This window comes from Syngnathus scovelli, chromosome 17, assembly GCF_024217435.2.
Source record: "Syngnathus scovelli strain Florida chromosome 17, RoL_Ssco_1.2, whole genome shotgun sequence".
Taxonomy (NCBI): Eukaryota; Metazoa; Chordata; class Actinopteri; order Syngnathiformes; family Syngnathidae; genus Syngnathus; species Syngnathus scovelli.
The window spans coordinates 1,811,725-1,816,987 of record NC_090863.1 but is presented as its reverse complement, the minus strand read 5'-3'; the positions used below and the strand labels follow the sequence as shown (position 1 = coordinate 1,816,987).

The 5,263-nt window shown below is 43.5% G+C and overlaps 1 non-coding gene across 1 annotated transcript; it reads right to left on the bottom strand.

Annotated features, from left to right (window-relative positions):
• Positions 1-2,563: 2,563 nt before the first annotated feature.
• Positions 2,564-2,645, bottom strand: trnas-aga (transfer RNA serine (anticodon AGA)). Its single transcript has one exon. It is a non-coding gene; the product is annotated as a tRNA-Ser (tRNA).
• Between the last annotated feature and the right edge of the window lie 2,618 nt (positions 2,646-5,263).

Sequence of the window (5,263 nt, the reverse complement as noted above, 5' to 3'; positions counted from 1 at the left end):
TGTTGAGTATCTCCTAATACACCATGAGATTCTAATTACCGTATTTTCCGGACTATAAGTCGCTCCGGAGTATAAGTCGCACCAGCCATAAAATGCCCCAAAAAGTGAAAAAAAACATATATAAGTCGCTCCGGAGTATAAGTCGCATTTTGGGGGCAATTTATTCGACAAAATCCCACACCAAAAACAGTGATGAACGAGCAACAACAGGCTACACGATAGCAACAACAGGCTAAACGATAGGTATGCTAACGTGACAAACACAAACAAAGAGCTGAGAACGGGCCTGACGTAACATATAGAGTGATTAAGGACAACTATTACATGAATAACATGTTTATAAAACCATCAGTGTCACTCCAATTCATTAAATAGCAACAACAGGCTAAACGATAGGTATGCTAACGTGACAAACACAAACAAAGAGCTGAGAACGGGCCTGACGTAACATATAGAGTGATTAAGGACAACTATTACATGAATAACATGTTTATAAAACCATCAGTGTCACTCCAATTCATTAAATAGCAACAACAGGCTAAACGATAGGTATGCTAACGTGACAAACTCAAACAAAGAGCTGAGAACGGGCCTGACGTAACATATAGAGTGATTAAGGACAACTATTACATGAATAACATGTTTATAAAACCATCGGTGTCACTCCAATTCATTAAATAGCAACAACAGGCTAAACGATAGGTATGCTAACATGACAAACACAAACAAAGAGCTGAGAACGGGCCTGACGTAACATATAGAGTGATTAAGGACAACTATTACATGAATAACATGTTTATAAAACCATCAGTGTCACTCCAATTCATTAAATCCATCGATCGTTCTTTGTCAACAATGGGTGCGCACGGCTGAGGGCGCTTGCGCTTCAAAATATTCCACAGGCTCATATAACGATAGATAAACTATATTTTAAATAACTATAATACAAGCCAATAATATTATCAAACCATCCGTGCACTTTAATTCCATTAAATCCATCGATCAAATTCCTCGTCCTTTGTCAACATCGCCGCGCGTGCGCCCTGACGTCAGCCTCGTCTTTATTCCACAGATCTACTATATAACTATATTGTAGCGTTAACAAAGTACAAGGATAGACGTAGGTTTGGTAAACGGCTCTTTATTAAACAAAACAAACTTCCAAGTGTGTGGCGGCGTGGACTTCCAGACAGACCGGGCGTGCGTAATGGCCATGTCCGAGCCCCACGCACCGTTCGCGGACAGCCACTCGGCCGAGCGTCGGCCCCCGACTCAGTAGAGACCGGGCGTGCGTAAAAGCCATAATAGTTTTTCAAACCTTCTATGTCACTCCAAATCCTTAATTCCTTCAAACTCGTTGTCCTCCGTGTCACTTAGAAATGGTCACCGCTAATGATGGTAGTCCTTGTGTGGGCACGTTTGTATGTAAACAACCGGCGCGCCGCGCTACTGACGTCACTTGAAATAGTAATCCATTGGTACATCACGGTTCTCCAAACTTTCTTTCTGCTGCTCGATTACTGTTTTCAGCTGCATATTTTACAACTTGAAGTTTGTAACCTGCAAAATATGAGTTTCTTTTTGGTGCCATTTTTCTTAAGCCCACCCAGTTGATGAGTCACGGCCAACGGTAAAATTTAGAGCGCCCTCATCCAGTTTCGTCTGAAAATATAATTTTTTTTGGTTGTTTTATCAAAGTCAAAGTCTGCTTTATCGTCGATATATTTTTTTATATACTAAGACACACAAAGAGATTGAAATTACATTTCCACTATCCCTCGGTGAGATAGTACACATATGCATACAAGCATCACAAAAAAAAACCAAGAAGGCACTAACAATGAATAAATAAGAGTATTGAATAAATGATAAATAAACAAATAATAATAAATAATAATAATAAATATAAGAGGAGCAAAAATGGAGCAAGTGTACATACAGCAGACAGTGGACTTGGATATGGTGCTTTAAAGTGTTAATTGCTTTATTTGACGTTTTCTCTATTTTTTATGTTTTGAATATGTTCAAGATAAAGAAATAAAAGCATGTGAAGTGATCACCTATACTAAAAATAACATGGGAAGTGGTCAACTATACTTGTAAGTGATGTCTTAATGATCAAGTAAAAATTTGTGAAAAAAAACATATATAAGTCGCTCCTGAGTATAAGTCGCCCCCCCACCCAAACTATGAAAAAAACCGCGACTTATAGTCCGGAAATTACGGTAAAAGGTTGGATTGTTGTCTGCAGGCCCCAACGGATTTCAACTCCATCACCTTAACCACTAGGCCACAACAACACACATTGTCGAGGTCCTCACATTGTCAAAATGCATATTGCAAGGATCTAGTAAGATTCTATTTCAGAATCTGTATTGTCGTCAGCAGGATTCGAAACTTTGAATCATTATGAGAAGGACCCGAACCTGCGAGGGGAGGCCCCAATGGATTTCAAGTCCATCACCTTAACCACTCGGCCACAACAACACACACTGGGGTGGGCCTCACATTGTCAAAATGCGTATTGCGAGGATCTAGCAAGATTCTAATTCAAGATCTGAATCGTTGTCAGCAGGATTCGAACCTGCGAGGGGAGACCCCAATGGATTTCTAGTCCATCGCCTTAACCACTCGGCCACAACAACACACTGTGTAATGCACACCGTACAAATGTTGTAAGTATCTCATGTTACACCACGAGTAATACATTTGGATCGTTGTCGGCAGGACCCGGACCTGCGAGGTGAGACCCCAATGGATTTCTAGTCCATCTCCAGGTGATGGACTAGAAATCCATGGTGATTACCCCTTGCAGGTTCAAATCATGACACCTTTTGTATTAGATTCCCGGACCGGCCACATAGACTCTGTCCGAAAGAAGGCCCAGCAGCGGCTGTACTTCCTGAGACAGCTCAAGAAGTTCAACCTGCTGTGGGAGCTGTTAGGGTTTTCCAGGTTATCTTGATCCTATGATTATGTTGGAATGTAACCTGTAATAATTAAACTCGCCTGTCCTGTCTTAACAAAAGTAGTAGAACAAAGTGCTAAGATCTTTTGAACTGATTGACTAGCTGCAGAGGAAGCAATCAAAGTTGTTTTGTTCACACAACATCGTGAAGGACCCCCTGCTGTGCTTTGATCAGCCAGGGGCTTCGGCCATTTGTCTACTCTGACCCCCACTCTCAACCCCCACTCTGTTTCTCTCAATAAAAATGCTCCTGCACGAGGCCTGAGTCAGACCTCCATTTCGATCATCGCTGCACGCACAGCGACGAATGGACTCTCCACCTGCAGGTGTCCAAAAGGACTTACTTGTCTCCCGTGTGGTTCTTGCAAAATAAGTTGGAGTGAGCAAATCTCTAACAGGAGCTGCTGAAGACCTTCTACACTGCCATCATCCAGTCTGTCCTCTGCACCTCAATCACTGTCTGGTTTGGATCCGCTTCCAAACAAGACAAGCACAGACTGCAACGGACAATCAGGACTGCGGAAAAGATAATTGGAATCAACCTCCCATCTATCCAAGACTTGTACCTGTCCAGGACCAGGAAACGTGCAAGTAACATCTCTACAGACCCTTCTCACCCAGGTTGCAGTCTGTTTGAACTACTCCCCTCCGGACGGTGTTATAGAGCTCTGTACGCCCAAACCAGCAGACACAGAGACAGCTTCGTCCCCCAGGCTGTTGCTCTGATGAACTCACACCACTCTTAGAGTCTCAGAGTCATTGCTGTGCAACAACATCCTGCTCTCTACACCTTTTTTAGAACGGTCTACACCAGGGGTCTCAAACTCATGGCCCGCGTGCCAATTGCGGCCCTCGGGACAATATTTTGCGGCCCCCTGCGTGACATCTAAGCTGTGTGTTAGTGCGGCCCGCGAATTTCTTTTCGCACATGCATCTGGCCGTTTTACTTTTTTTGACACGTATGGGCTCCCGTAGCTCAGGCTCGTGACAACTGGGCGAATTAGCAATTGGCTAATTGGCGAATTAGCACTTTGACATGTTTGAATGAGCGAGTGGAGGGAAATATCTTGTCACTGTCACCTAGTGCTGTACATTGTTTGTCAGCCCCCGTCATGTCTGTTTCAAAACCTGCCGTGAAGAGAAAAGTTGCGGATGAGCACAGGCAATTTCAGGAGAAGTGGGAGGCGGGATATTTTTTTGTTGAGCACAGGAACGTCGCAACCTGTCTAATATGCATGGGTAAAGTTGCTGTTAACAAAGAGTTTAACATCAGACGTCATTACTCAACTAAACATGCTGAGGAGTATGCAAAATACCTGGGAGATGAGCGAGAGGATCGGGTCGCCAAACTTAAATAATCTCTACTGAGGCAACAAGTTTTTTTCAAAAAAACAAGCAAAGAGAACGAAGCGGCTATGAAAGCTAGCTATGTTGTGAGTGAAATGATAGCAAAAGCTGGAAAGCCCTTCAAAGACGGCGAGTTTGTAAAACAGACGTTGAGCTTTGATGTTGAGGATGCCCCCCCTGTTCTGCAGATGGAGCTAATTGACCTGCAGTGCAATACTGAACTCAAAGCCAAGTTCAGGGAAGTGAGTGGAAGAACAGTGGAGCTTGGACAATTTTTGAGAGAACTGCCCCCCAGCTTCCCTGAGCTTTCCAGGATGTTCAAGCGGACCATGTGCCTTTTTGGCAGCACCTATCTGTGTGAAAAGCTCTTCTCCACAATGAACTTCAATAAGTCAAAGTACAGGTCCAGAATTAAAGATGAGCATCTTAAAGCCATACTGAGGGTCTCAGTTGCCTTCCCCCTCAAGCCAAATGTGGCTCAGCTGTGTGAGAGGAAGCGTTGCCAAGTCTCTGGCAGCAAGGAGTAGGAGGAAGTAGAAATGAAGCCTATGTTCTGAAGAACTGTTCCTGTTCTTCATGTTCTGCATGTTCTGACTGTTAATTTGTTCAAATTGAGAAGATTGGATCAGGACCTTTTTTATGGATTACTTTTGTGGATTACGATTTGATGCGGCCCAGCCTCACCCAGACTCTACCTCCAGCGGCCCCCAGGTAAATTGAGTTTGAGACCCCTGGTCTACACTATTTGTACTATATGTCCTTTCTGCATCCATTGCAGCCTGGTCATCCTGGAAGAGGGACCCTCCCATCTGTGGTCTCTTCTCAAGGTTTCTCATTTCCCCTAGTTGAAGTTTTGAGTTTTTCCTTGTCCTCCTGGGAGAATATTTTTCATTTTTGTTGTTAGTCACCTAAATGTTGAACAGAGGCTGTGATGTACCGAAGTCAAAT